The 14,355-nt window shown below is 39.8% G+C and overlaps 1 protein-coding gene and 1 non-coding gene across 2 annotated transcripts in view; one reads left to right on the plus strand and one right to left on the minus strand.

Moving 5' to 3' along the window:
• NUDT3 (nudix hydrolase 3) overlaps window positions 1-14,355 on the plus strand; it is a 119,681-nt gene that overhangs the window by 22,825 nt on the left and 82,501 nt on the right. The gene's annotated exons all lie outside the window — the stretch shown is intronic.
• TRNAW-CCA (transfer RNA tryptophan (anticodon CCA)) lies at window positions 2,948-3,020 on the minus strand. Its single transcript has one exon. It is a non-coding gene; the product is annotated as a tRNA-Trp (tRNA).

A 14,355-nucleotide genomic window follows, 5' to 3' on the forward strand; every position in this document is an offset into this window, starting at 1 on the left:
AATTTGTAAACATAGAAGTAACCTAAGACATGGTCTATCTAGCCACTTCAGGGAGTTAAGGGACCTGAAACCAGAAGGGTGTTCATACCCGTCTACTGTGATATTTCTGGTAAAATAATGTACAGAGGTAGAAAGAATACAAATTTCTTTTGACAGATCCACAAAAGGAGTTAAATGAGTGGAATGGAGAAATTTGAATAAAAATATGTTTCTAAAACTGACTCCCCACACCAGCATTCAAAACAAAACACAACAAAGCAGGTGGAATGAGAGGCTGTGATACGATTATAGGAGCATAATCTGTACCAACTTCAGCAGCATCTGTTGCTCATTGTCACCCTTAGCTGCAGCTGATCATGCATCCCGGAGGTAGCACATGTGTATTGTGGGAAGAAGTTGAATTTATCAGAAACATGGATTTTTGGGGGCAAATTTTGAATACCAAAGCCAAATATTTTTGAAGGCAGTTTTATTAGTTTTCTTCCATTATAAAGATATTTCACACTCACTGTAGCAAATGTGGAAAAAACACCCCCTCTTTTGAGCCCAGTAGATTATAAATTACCAGAGTTCTAATGTATCTCTCATAGTTTATCCTCCATGGTACCTACATGGTGCTCTTCACATAGTAGGCCCACAATTGTTGTGCCGATAAATACCATTCAACCTCCAAATAATTTCTTCTAAAACATAAGGAGTAAATTCTTTTCTTTAATCATTATGGTTTTTAGTTTTTATAACATTGTGATTTATTTAAATACAATTTTATAATCTGTTTTTTCCTGTATAATAAACATTTTTTATAATCTGAACTCTGCATACACATTTTAATGTTTATGTACCCATTGAGTGGATGAAAAATTTACTTAAATGTTCCACTCTTGTTGTAAATGACATTGTTAAATCACAAAAGAAGATAATATTTGGCAACCGTAGTAATTATTGGCTTATCTTTCTCCAGTCTCATGAAGTACACATTTTTTGGAATATGGCAACCAAACATCTTAAAGAATTACCACCCTCCGTTTACCACCCTCTTCCCCTAGTGCTCATTAATAAGAAGCAAATGTGAGACTAGTGAAAAGAATGGTGGTATTTTACAGGTTTTACGAATCTCTTTAATGTCTGAATTAATTGAAGATAGCTGGGTTTTCATTACTGCATTCAGAATCTTTCAATATAAGTATCTGAAGAAAATTGAGTCTCACGCAGAGTATGTAGTGAGTTATTTTGCAGAATGTTCCTTAACTTGTGTCTAATGGTGGTTTCTCATGATTAGATTGAGGTCATGCATTTTTGGCAATAATATCACAGAAGTGATGTGCCCTTGTCATTGCATCATATCAAAGGGTACATGATGGGGACTTCCCTGGTGGCGCAGTGGTTAAGAATCCGCCTGCCAATGCAGGGGACATGGGTTCGATCCCTGGTCTGGGAAGATCCCACATGCTGCGGAGCAACTAAGCCAGTGCGCCACAACTACTGAGCCCACAGGCCACAACTACTGAAGCCCGCGCACCTAGAGCCCGTGCTCTGCAACAAGAGAGGCCACTGCAAGGAAAAGCCCGTGCACTGCAATGAAGAGTAGACCCCGCTTGCCGCAACTAGAGAAAGTCCGTGTGCAGCAATGAAGACCCAACACAGCCAAAAATAAATAAATCAATAAAAATAAATCAATAAAAAAAAACCACCATAAAAAAAAAGGGTACATGATGTCAGTGTGTCTCATTACTGGTGATATTAACCTTGATTGCTTGGTTAAGGTGAGGTCTTTCTGGTTTCTGCACTGTAACATGTTTTTTCTTGTGATGAGAACTTTTAAGATTTACTCTCTTAGAAACTTTCAAATATATAATACAATATTGTTAACTATAGTCACCATTCTGTACATTACATCCCTAGAACTTATTGATATTTCTCTTAAAACTGAAAGTTTGGGGAGTTCCCTGGTGGCCTAGTGGTTAGCCACCTAGTTCCCTGGTAGCTTTCACTGCTGTGGTCTGGGTTCAATCCCTGGTCGGTGAACCGAGATCCCGCAAGCCATGCGGCGTGGCCAAAAAACCCCCAAAATCTGAAAGATTGTACCTTTTGACCATGGGCACACCACCCCACCCCCACCTTTGTCAGCCACCAATCTGTTATCTGTTTTTACGAGTTCAGTTTTTTTAGATTTCACCTATAAGCGAGATCATACAGTATTTGTCTCTCTCTGTCTGACTTATTTCACAAAGCATAATTCCCTGAGGTTCCATCAGTGTTAGAAAGAGCAGGGTTTCATTTTAATGGCTGAATAATATTCCATTGTGTGTGTGTGTGTGGGTGGGTGTATCACATTTTTTTTTCTTGTTCATCCATTCATGGACTCTTAGTTTGTTTCTATGTCTTGGCCATTGTAAATAATGCTGCATTGAACATGGGTGTGCAGGTATCTCTCAAGATAGTGATTTTGTTTGCTTAGGATATATACCCAGAAATGGGATTGTTGGATCATATGGTAGTTCTATTTTTAATTTTTTGAGGAACCTCCATACTGTTTTCCATAGTGGCTAAACCAATTTACATTCCCACCAGCAGTACACAAAGTTCCCTTTTCTCCACATCCAGTACTTGTTATCTCTTGTCTTTTTAATGACAGCCATTCTGACAGGTCTGAACTGATATCTCATTGTGGTTTTGACTTGCATTTCCCTGATAATTAGTGATTAGTGATGTTTTCTTGATGATTAGCACCTTTTCACGTACCTGTTGGCCATTTGGATGTCATCTTGAAAAAAATGTTTATTTAGTTCCTCTTCCTGTTTTTAAAATCAGATCTTTTATTGCTATTGAGTTGTGTGACTTCTTTATATATTTTGAATATTGCCCCTTATCAGATATATGATTTTTAAAAAATATTTATTTATTTATTTGGCTGCACTGGGTCTTAGTTGTTGCATGCAGGACCTAGTTCCCTGACCAGGGATTGAACCTGGGCCCCCTGCATTGGGAGCATGGAGTCTTAACCACTGGACCACCAGGGAAGTCCCCAGGTATATGATTTACAAGTATTTTCTCCCATTGAATAGATCACCTTTTCATTTTGTTGATGATTTCTTTTGCTGTGCAGAAGCTTTTTAGTTTGATATAGTCCCATTTGTTTATTTTTGCATTTGTTGCCTTTGCTTTTGGTATCGAATCTAAAAAATCATCACTAAGATCGATGCCAAGGAGCTACCCCCTATGTTTTCTTCTAGGAGTTTTATGGTTCCAGATCTTATGTTCAAATCTTTAATCCATTTTGAGTTGATTTTTGTGTATGGGGTAAGATGGTAGCCCAGTTTTATTCTTTTGCATGTGGCTGTCCAGTTTTCTCAACACCGTTTATTGAAGAGACTATCCTTTCCCCATTGTATATTCTTGGCTCCTTTGTCATTAATTGGCCATAAATGCAGGGGTTTATTTCTGTACTTTGTATTCTTTCCTGTTGATCTGTGTCTGTTTTGATGCTAGCACCATATTCTTTTGATTACTATAGCTTTGTAATATAGTTTGAAATTGGAAGCATGATGCCTCCAGCTTTGTTCTTCTTTCTCAAGATTGCTTTGGCTATTTGGAGTCTTTTGTGGTTTCATACACATTTTAGGATTGTTGTTTTCTATTGCTGTGAAAAGTGCCATTGGAATTTTAATAGGCATTGCATTGAATCTGTAGATTGCTTTGGGGAATATGGACATTTTAACAGTATTCTTCTAATCCTTGAGCATGGAATAACTGTCCATGTATTTGGGTCTTCTTCAGTTTCTTTCTTTTTTTTTTTTTTTTTGGCTGTGTTGGTTCTTCGTTGCTGCACTCAGGCTTTCTCTAGTTGTGGTGAGTGGGGGCTAGTCTTTGTTGCGGTGCACAGGCTTCTCATTGCAGTGGCTTCTCTTGTTGCGGAGCACGGGTTCTAGGCGTGTGGGCTTCAGTAGTTTTGGCACACAGACTCAGTAGTTGTGGCTCACGGGCTCTAGAGCGCAGGCTCAGTAGTTGTGCATGGGCTTAGTTGCTCCGTGGCATGTGAGATCTTCCCGGACTAGGGCTCGAACCCATATTCCCTGCATCGGCAGGTGGATTCTTAACCACTGTGCCACCAGAGAAGCCCTTCTTCAGTTTCTTACAGTTTTCATCTCCTTAGTTAAATTATTCCTAGGTATTCTTTTTGATGCAATCATAAATGGGATATTTTTTCTTAATTTCTCTTTCTGCTAGTTCATTGTTAGTGTATAGAAATGCAACTGATTTTTATTTATTGATTTTGTACCCTACAACTTTACTAAATTTGTTTAACGTTGGTGGATGGAGTGTTCTGTAAGGAAGGTCATGTCATCTGCAAATAGTGACAGTTTTTCTTCTTCCTTTCCGACTTGGATGCTTTTTATTTCTTTTTCTTGCCTAATTGCTCTGGCTAGGATTTCCAGTACTATGTTGAAAATAAGTGGTGAGAGTAGGCATCCTTGTCTTGTTTCTGATCTTAAAAGAAAAGCTTTCAGTATTTTGGCCTTCAGTATGATGTTATCTGTGAGTTTGTCATATATGGCCTTTATTATGTTGAGGTATGTTCCGTCTATACCCACTTCGTTGAGCATTTTTATCATAAATGATGTTGAATTTTGTCAGAAGCTTTTTCTGCATCTATTGAGATGATTATATAAATTTTTATCCTTCATTTTGTTAATGTGGTGCATCACATTCATTGATATGCAGACGTTAAGCTATCCTTGCATCCTTGGAATAAATCCTGCTTAATCACTGTATATAAAATATTATTTTTTTAAAAACTTTGAGGGACTTTCCTGGCAGTCCAGTGGTTGAGACTCTGCCTTCCAGTGTAGGGGGTGCAGGTTCGATCCCTGGTCAGGGAGCTAAGATCCCACATGCCTCGGGGCCAAAAAAACAAAAAACATAAAACAGTAGCAATATTGTAACAAATTCAGTAAAGACTTTTAAAATGGTCCACATCAAAAAATCTAAAATAAATAGATAGCAGTAATTGCTCTTTAAAAAAAAAACAAAACAAACTTTGAATGGGTTTTCCCTGGTTGCACAGTGGTTAAGAAACCACCTGCCAACGCAGGGGACACGGGTTCGAGCCCTGGTCTGGGAAGATCCCACATGCTGCGGAGCAACTAAGCCCGTGTGCCACAACTACAGAGCCTGAGCTCTAGAGCCCGCGAGCCACGACTGCTGAAGCCTGTGCGCCTAGAGCCCATGCTCGCAACAAGAGAAGCCACAGCAATGAGAAGCCCTCGCACCACAGTGAAGAGTAACCCCCACTCGCCGCAGCTAGAGAAACCCTGCGCGCAGCAACAAAGACCCAACACAGCCATAAACAAACAAACAACCAAAACAAAAAAAACTTTGAAATGATTAGTCTCAGAATGGTACCTCAATAATAATATTAGAAAATGTCATTGCATAAGACACAATAAGGTAAATAATTAACATCATCAAGCCATCATATTTTTGTTTCTTATTTCAGTTTCATCCAGTTTTCTTGGCATAGACTCCTCTTTCATGAATCAGACAGCTCCCTGCTATGGTCAGTTTCATCTTTTTCATCATCTTTAGACGTGGATGGTACAGCTGTGGTTTGAGAAATCGTGTCTTCTAACCTTCCTTTTTTAGGGAAACAATTCATTTTTAAATCTAAAAAAGTTATTATAGACACGTTTTCTTTTATTTGGGAATAAAATGTTGTTACAGGCATAAAATGTTAAAATAGCAGTTTTAGATAAAATTTTAAAATTTAGAAAAGTTTAAAAAATTTAAAAACATTATTGCAAAATAAAACAACAAAATGTACTGCTTGTGTTTTTGTGTAGGCATAAGCAAAGCTTCAGAATTTGAAGTTAACGATATGTATGTTAGACAATATTCAGTTTATAGGAATAGCATGTGTAAGTGATGATAGCTGGTAAGAGTGCAGAACTGAGATGAAACTGAGTTAATCTCTGAAAAACGTATTTGTACCCTAAACCTGTTATCTTAGAAAATTCCAGATAACACAAGACTATACAAGCACACGTTCCATTAGTTGTCAGAGTGATGGCATCATTGCCTATCATGTAGCCTCTGGAAAACTCCACTGTATACACCTGAGAGAATAAGAGTGGAAAAGGCAGATAACATCTTAGTATTAATATGAAAATAGTATTGGCCCCTCAGAGGCCTGTGGCCCTTCAGGAGTCTTTGAGAACTGCTGCACTAAGTGACTGTAACTGCAGCCGGATGTGAAACTCTGATGGGAGGAAGGGCATTGTTATTAGTCAAGTGCTTTTTTGCCCGGTACTGTGTTAGGAGCTTTACAAGATATAATCTCATTTAATCAAAGTCTTTGTGAGGACTTTGGCAGTGAGATATGAGGATGTGGATCTGGAGTGAGATGAGTCATTGGAGGGTTTTGAGCAGAAGAAGGGTATGATCTGAGTTTAAAAGGGGTTTCCCTTCTTTCTGTGTTGAGAATAGCCTATGTCGGCAAAGGGGCAATGATGGGAGCAGGGACACCAGTTAGGGAGCTGCTACTTTATTCAAAGTAAGAGCTAAGGATTGCTTAGATCAGGATGCTGGCAGAGGAGGTGGTATGAGGTCACAATTGGATTATATTTGAAGGTGAGATTTTGTTAATTGGTTGAGTGTGACATGTGAGTTGGGTCAAGGATGGCCCTAAGGTTTTTGACCAGAGTAACTGGAAGGGTGGAGCTGCCATTTCCTGAGATGGAGAAGACTACTGAAGGAGCAGGTTTGGGATGGGGAGAAGGTCAGCTATACATAGAAATTGGTGTTCAGGGGAGAAGTATGGGTTAGAGATATAAATTTGGAAGTTGTCAGCCTATCAGTGGTATTTTAAGTCACAAGCCTGGACAAGATCACAAAGAGAGTGTAGGTATAGAAGAGAAGACAGCTTGAGGACCAAGTCCCTCAGCACTGCATGATTTAGAGGCAAGGAGTTAAGGAAAGAGTAGCACGCAAGGGAGCAACAAAACCAGAAGAGTATGTGTCCTGGAAGCCAAGGAAAGATTGATTCAACACAGAGTGAATGTCACCATGACAAGGCTACTGATGCGTCAAGTGGGATGAAGATTGAGAGTTGACCATTGGAGGTCATTAATTGGTGACCTTGATAAGGGAATGAAATTCTGTTTGTGGTGGGTTCAGGAGAGAGTGGGTAAAGGAGAATATACATCGGTTATTATAGACAGTTTTATTGAATAATTTTGCTATAAAGAGGAGCAGTAGATAGACGGGGGATGTAGAGTCGAGAGGGTTTTGTTTTATTTTTTCTTAAGGGAGAAATTAAAGCATGTTTTATGATGATGGAAATGATTTGATCTGGGAGAGAGGTAAAATGTTATGATGCAGAAGAGAGGGGGGAGAATTGTTGGAGCAATGTCCTTAAGTAGGGCAGAGAGAAGATCTAATGCACAGATGGAGGGGTTAGTTTTCACCTGGAGCACAGATAGTGCCTCTGTAGTACCAGAAGGAGAGGCAGGGTATGTGGGCATGGATGCAGGTAGGTAGGTGAATGTAGAGATGGAAACATGTGGGTGTTCTATATTCTCAGCAAAACAAAAACCAAGAGATTGAGGGTGGGGCAATTAAGGGTAATACGCAATGTAAAATACAGCCGTGAAAATGGCAAAGAAGCTGCAAAAGGACAGTCTGAGGTAATGTAATATAGCAACAAATTAGCCTACTTGTGAGTTTCACATCTGGTTATCTCAAGTGAATTCTAGGATTAACCATTACAGAGCTTCCCATTTTGGTTCAAGATTCTCACTAAATGAGGTATACTTAAATTTCTTTTTTTTTTTTTTTAATTTATTTAATTTATTTTATTTTTGGCTGCGTTGGGTCTTCGTTGTGGTGCGCAGGCTTCTCATTGCAGTGGCTTCTCTTGTTGCAGAGCACAGGCTCTAGGCGCACAGGCTTCAGTAGTTGTGGCTCGTGGACTCAGTAGTTGTGGCTCGCGGGCTCTAGAGTGCAGGCTCAGTAGTTGTGGCTCGCGGGCTCTAGAGTGCAGACTCAGTAGTTGTGGTGCACGGGACTTAGTTGCTCCACAGCATGTGGGATCTTCCCGGACCAGGGCTTGAACCCATGTCCCCTGCATTGGCAGGTGGATTCTTAACCACTGTGCCACCTGGGAAGCCCTTAAATTTCTTTAAATTTATTTAAATTTATAACATCTTATCCTCCATGTCAAGGAATATTTTTAAGTGTACTGCCTGATTAGGGTGTGATGTTTTATATGTGCTCCAATGATTAGCTTTCACAGTCAGGTTTTACCCTAGAATTATCCTTGTTTTAATGGTCATATTATAACTTACAGTTTTTTTATAGGTAATGTATAAAAAGTGTTAGAAAAATTTATTAACAGGAAATCAAAAGGGTAAAGACAGTTGATTACATCAGGTCTGTTTTATATGCTAATAACACTAATGAAAACAGCAACCATCAGTTACATAAAATGTGTTTATTAACTTTTTAAAAAATATTTAAATATTTATTTATTTATTTGGCTGCTCTGGGTCTTAGTTGCGGCATGCGGGATCTTCGTTGCTGCGTGTGAGATCTTCGTTGGCGGCACGCGGGATCTTTAGTTGCAGGATGCGGGATCTAGTTCCCTGACCAGGGATCGAACCCGGGCTCCCAGTGCGCGGAGTCTTAATCACTGGACCACCAGGGAAGTCCCTAAATGTGTTTATTAACTTTGATATAAAACGCAGATCTGTAAAACCAGTGGCCAAATGATTTCTTTTTTTTTTTTTGGCCATGCCCCGCAGCTTGCGGGATCTCAGTTCCTGACCAGGGATCGAAGCCGGGACACGGCAGTGAAAGCGCCGAATACTAACCACTAGACCACCGGGAACTCCCCCAAATGATTCCTAATGAAGGAAGAAATGCAAATAGATTCATAACTCACATTTTTGTCAAGTCATCCATTCCTAGAACTGTTTAAGGACTTCGCCTAATCAATGATTTTTTTATGCATTTGAAAGTATGTTGCTTAATATTTACTCTTTTGAATGAAATCCAAATTTATCTTCATTATTATAGTGTATAATCAAAGTCAAAGCCTTTAAACAGTTAACTTTAGGAGAAGCAGCAAAATAAAACAAACAAAAACCAGTGCTGCCTCTTCCATGCTTTTGCAGTTCTTTCTTTGCTCTTGATCCTTAGCATGTCATACATATATCATCACGGTTTTTTTGTGTTTACAAATGATGTTGTAGACTGGCGTTATTTCATATGTAAGTTTGAAAAGACAATACATAGGTGATTACCCCTTTTCTCTTATTTGGAGAGAATTTTACTGTCTGGCTGAGACCAGGATTTATGGATCTTGTCTTGGTTGGTGTCACCTCTTAAAGGTAGCACAGTGACCATGCTAGGAAAGAGCTGCCTATCCCTGCTGAAGTGATCAGGCTGATCAGCTTACTGTTGCAGTTGTTCCCCTGCCTGCCCCAGCTGTTACATTGTTGTAGGTTGAGTTCTAGTGTCCTTAACCTGTTTCTTTTGCATTCTGGATTGATGATCTAGGAGCTTCTTGATAATGATAATTGTCTTGGTTGTGCTCAGGAAGATCACAGCCCTTTCTGCAGAATTGGCACTGTATTTTGGACTGAATAATTCTGAAGCTGGCTGGAGTTAAAGCTCAGACTTTACAGAAAGAAAAACAGATATTGTATATTAATGCATATATGTGGAATCGGAAAAAATTGGTATAGATGATCTTATTTACAAAGCAGAAATAGAGACACAGATGTAGAGAACAAACATATGGATACAAAGGGGGTAAGGGGAGGGTGGGATGAATTGGGAGATTGGGATTGACATATATACACTATTGATACTAGGTATAAAATAGATAATTAATGAGAACTACTGTATAGCACAGGGAAGTCTACTCAGTGCTCTGTAGTGACCTAAATGAGAGGGAAATCCAAAAAAGAGGGGATATAGGGACTTCCTTGGTGGTGCAGTGGTTAAGAATCCACCTGCCAATGCAGGGGTCATGGGTTCGAGCCCTGGTCCAGGAAGATCCCACATGCTGTGGAGCAACTAAGCCCCTGAGCCACAACTACTGAAGCCCGCGTGCCTAGAGCCCATGCTCTGCAACAAGAGAAGCCACCGCAATGAGAAGCCCGCTCACCGCAACAAAGAGTAGCCCCTGCTCACCGCAACTAGAGAAAGCCCGCATGCAACAACAAAGACCCAACGCAGCCAAAAATAAATAAAATAAATTAGTTTAAAAAAACAAGAGGGGATATATGTATACGTATAGCTGATTCACTTTGCTGTACAGTATAAACTAACACAATATTGTAAAGCAACTATACTCCAATAAAAATTAAAAAAAAAAAAGCTCAGACTTTACCAGAAGAATCATGTGTACAGGCAAAGCTTTCCCCTGGTTCCCTGGGAGTTCAGAACTGGAAGCTGTCGTCTAATTCCACCCATAGGCATTATGCTGACAGACGAAAAAGTAGAAGACTGATTAAAAAAAAAAAAAGTCTATACACATTTTAAGATATTGGCAGGCAAATTGTATTGATACAATGAATTTGACACCAAGTTCTCTACCAAAGAAAAGTTAGCTCTGTGGAGTGATAGACATGAACAACCTTCTCAAGGGCTCTGATACTTGAGGCTGGTGTAGACACACTGAATGGCTTACTTAAACATTTGGTCAGTGCCACCATGCATACAATTAATTGGCAGTACAGGATACCTAAGTCTTCTAGTAACTACCAGAGAAAGAGCCACAGAAGAGGGATTACTTAATAAATGGTCTGGTATATGTAAGCAGGTTGCTCAACATCCAGTAAACACCAGAATGGGACTAATTATAGCAGGGGGAGTTAGTTAAATACAAGGGCAAACATCTGACACCAGTGACAATCAGCAAATAAACACTGTAATAGGCTATTAAGTCTTTCCTTAAAGATGGGCTCCATCTGTCTAGTATTGAAATGCAGCCTTTCCTGCAGGTAGAGAATGATCTAGTTTTCAGAAGGTCTCCCCTCTAGCCCTGGTTTTATAATTAGCAAATGATAAGGCAGTCTTAAGAACTCTCCTTTCTAGATAAAAAGATAATTTCTGTTGAACCTTTTTTATTTACTGAACTTGGCAAAAAAGTTTTTAAAAATGCATGAAGGTCTTTCAGTACCCTTATTCAGCTTTTGAGGAGGTAGTCTTATTCTTATAATTTTAGTAATTATTTATTTAGCGGTGCCGTGCAGCATGCAGGATCTTAGTTCCCCGACCAGGGATTGAGCCCATGCCCCCTGTAGTGGAAGCGTGGAGTCTTAACCACTGGACCGCCAGGGATGTCCTAGTAGTTACTTAACTTATGAAGAATGGTTGCCCCAAAGAAATTCCTTAAGAGGAATTCTAAAATTTGCTTACTTTCCTGCTCTGGTGTTAGAGGACAATTTTGTGTTCAAAAATATGATTTAAAAGTATAATGGGACCTCTTTTTTCTTTTTTAAAGAACCTTCTTAATTCAGACTTATCTACCAGTAATAATGTGAGTTAGCAGTTTGAACAACATATTGTGGAGCTTTCTTTTTTTTTTTTTTTTTTTAAATTTTATTTATTTATTTATTTATGGCTGTGTTGGGTCTTCGTTTCTGTGCGAGGGCTTTCTCTAGTTGCTGCGAGCAGGGGCTACTCTTCATCGCCGTGTGCGGGCCTCTTACTATTGCGGCCTCTCTTGTTGCGGAGCACAGGCTCCAGACGCGCAGGCTCAGTAGTTGTGGCTCACGGGCCTAGTTGCTCCGCGGCATGTGGGATCTTCCCAGACCAGGGCTCAAACCCGTGTCTCCTGCACTGGCAGGCAGATTCTCAACCACTGCGCCACCAGGGAAGCCCTTGTGGAGCTTTCTTGATTCACAGATACATATTTACATAGCATTAGAGTGTTCCCTGGCAGCGGGTGGGGGGGCGGGGGGCGGGGTCCTCCCCGTTTAGCCTTACCTGACAAGAGTAATTTGTAGTTACCACGGATTATTTTCATATGAACAAGTACTTGAGGGTGTTCACATATTTTTTTTTTTGACTCTACTGTTGATTTACTTAACAGGTCATAGATAGAATAAAAGTTAAATTTTTACTTGGCTCCTCAATTATAAATTTGGATTAATGATGTCTGAATTAATTCATGAAGCCTGTGCCAGATGCTTCATGTGCTTTTTTGTCTAGAAGATATTTTGATAAATTTAGTCTCCTTGCTGGCCATTTATTTCTTAGGGTCTTAATGGCCCTGTAGTTCTAAGAAATATTGAATTAATGTTCAGGATGTCACTCTCTAGTTACATGAATTGTTACACTGAATGTTAACATGATAAAATAAAACCATTTAAATCAGATTTAGTTTCTAGCTTCTGTTTTATGCCTGTCTCCTAGAAGTTTTGATAAAATGAAAAGATAAGCCCTTTTAATGTCAATTTACCACATGATACAAAGTAAATGGCCCTGTGATGATGCCTGGAATATATTGCAGAAGGAGTGTTAGTTATAATCACAAGGGAAGCAGAATGGAGTGAAGTCCTGGGGCCTCTGCTGAAGCATCCCTAATGGATATCTGCTTGCCAGACATCTGGAGCAGGAACTGAAAGGAAGTTCCTGGGGTCTGTCAGGGAATTTATCCCCAAGTGTCTTCTAGTCCTTTGATGTTGATTTGGGTGAGGGAGGAAGAGAAGCAACTATGAAGAAGAGTGAGACAAGACCAGGGTGTGGATTTGTGTGGTTATTTTTGGTTGGTAATCGTGATACTTCCATAACAGGAATGTTGAGTAATCCAGTATCTCAAAGGAAAGACTCTCCAAAGGGAATAGATAAGAACGATTTCTCTGTAGCAACTTGAGGGAAACTGAGACCAAAATAACAAATAATTTTTTATAAATTTAGAATGTGTTTTGTTATAAAAATTTGAAAGCGATTCCCTTGGTAGTCTTAGATAGTAATCATTCAACAACCACTTTTAAAGTGCTGGCTCTCTGCCAGGTCCTGTGCTAAATGCTTAGTATTCACTGATAAGCAAAAATACGGACTCCGCTCTTATGAACTTTACAGTTAACCACATTCAGAAATATTTGCTCACAAACTGAGGTGACATTGTCTAGGAAAAAGGAACATCAGTTAATGAGCACCCTGTGACAGAAGACCTTGATATGGACATAGTGGGCAGGGGTGTCTCAGGGAGGCTGCCCTGATCTCTGAGTAGGAGTTAATGAAGGCGTTCCAGATAGAGGGAACAGCATGTGCAAACACTCTGTAGTAAGAAGGAGCGTAGAGCAGTTGAAGAATGAAATTAGGCCAGTGCTGCAGAGGTGCAGAGTACAAGCATGAAGTGAGGTGGGTGGGGCCAGACCATGGAATCCTTGTCAGCCATGGTCTGTCTTTGTTTTTTTGGTTGTTCATTATTTTTAAACTTTTTATTGTGGAAAATTTCAGACATACACAGAAGAGAGACACTCAGCGTACTTATCGTCTAGCTTTCATCAGTACTTGGTCAGTCTTGTTTCATCTCTATTTTCACCCGTCTGATTATAGTTGTGATTTTAAAAGTAATGGAAGGCATTTGAAGGGTTTTAATAAGAGCAGGGGTAGGTGGGAAACTTGACTTGATTTTTGTTTTGAAAGATAATTTGGACTGCAGAGAGTGAGTAGACTGGAGCGGGGAGAGTACATATATTGGGAGACGAGTTAGGCAGTCACTATAGTAGTTCTGTCCAGGTAAATGCCTTGAATCAGGTTAGTGGCAGCGGAGCTGAGAGAAGTGGACAGATTTCAGAGATGTAGAGAGGAAGAAGATCCCAGACTTGGTAACAGGTCGGATATGAGAGGTGAAGGAAAGGGAGAAGTTGGCTCTGGTGACTTCTAGGTTTCTGACTTGGATCTAGGATGGCTGAAGGATCCTGAACTTGAAGGATGGTTGGTGATATCACAGTGTGAAGACCAAGCACAGGAGGAAGGAAGGCAGCCAGTTTCACTATCTTACCAACTCCTTAAACTTCAAATTCTGTGCCTTTCTCCAGGTTACATGACAGCATGGTTTCTCACACTGAGGCCAAAGAACTAAGCTGAATTGGAACTGGGCTCTCTTAACCCTCTTCAGAGCAAAGGATATGGTCATGTTTGGGTTCAAAGAACATCCCAAAGATGTCTTGTAGAATGGGGCCAGGAAGGCAGCAAAGCAAAGTCTGTCCTAATGGACAGGTGCAAGTAGTCAGAAACATTTTCTTTGGACTTTGAGTAACACTTGCCATGTTCTTTGAGGAATCACCAATTCTTTAAAATAAACCAGAAAAAAATGTAACACTTTCTAAATATTGT

Source organism: Eubalaena glacialis, chromosome 7 (assembly GCF_028564815.1).
Source record: "Eubalaena glacialis isolate mEubGla1 chromosome 7, mEubGla1.1.hap2.+ XY, whole genome shotgun sequence".
Taxonomy (NCBI): Eukaryota; Metazoa; Chordata; class Mammalia; order Artiodactyla; family Balaenidae; genus Eubalaena; species Eubalaena glacialis.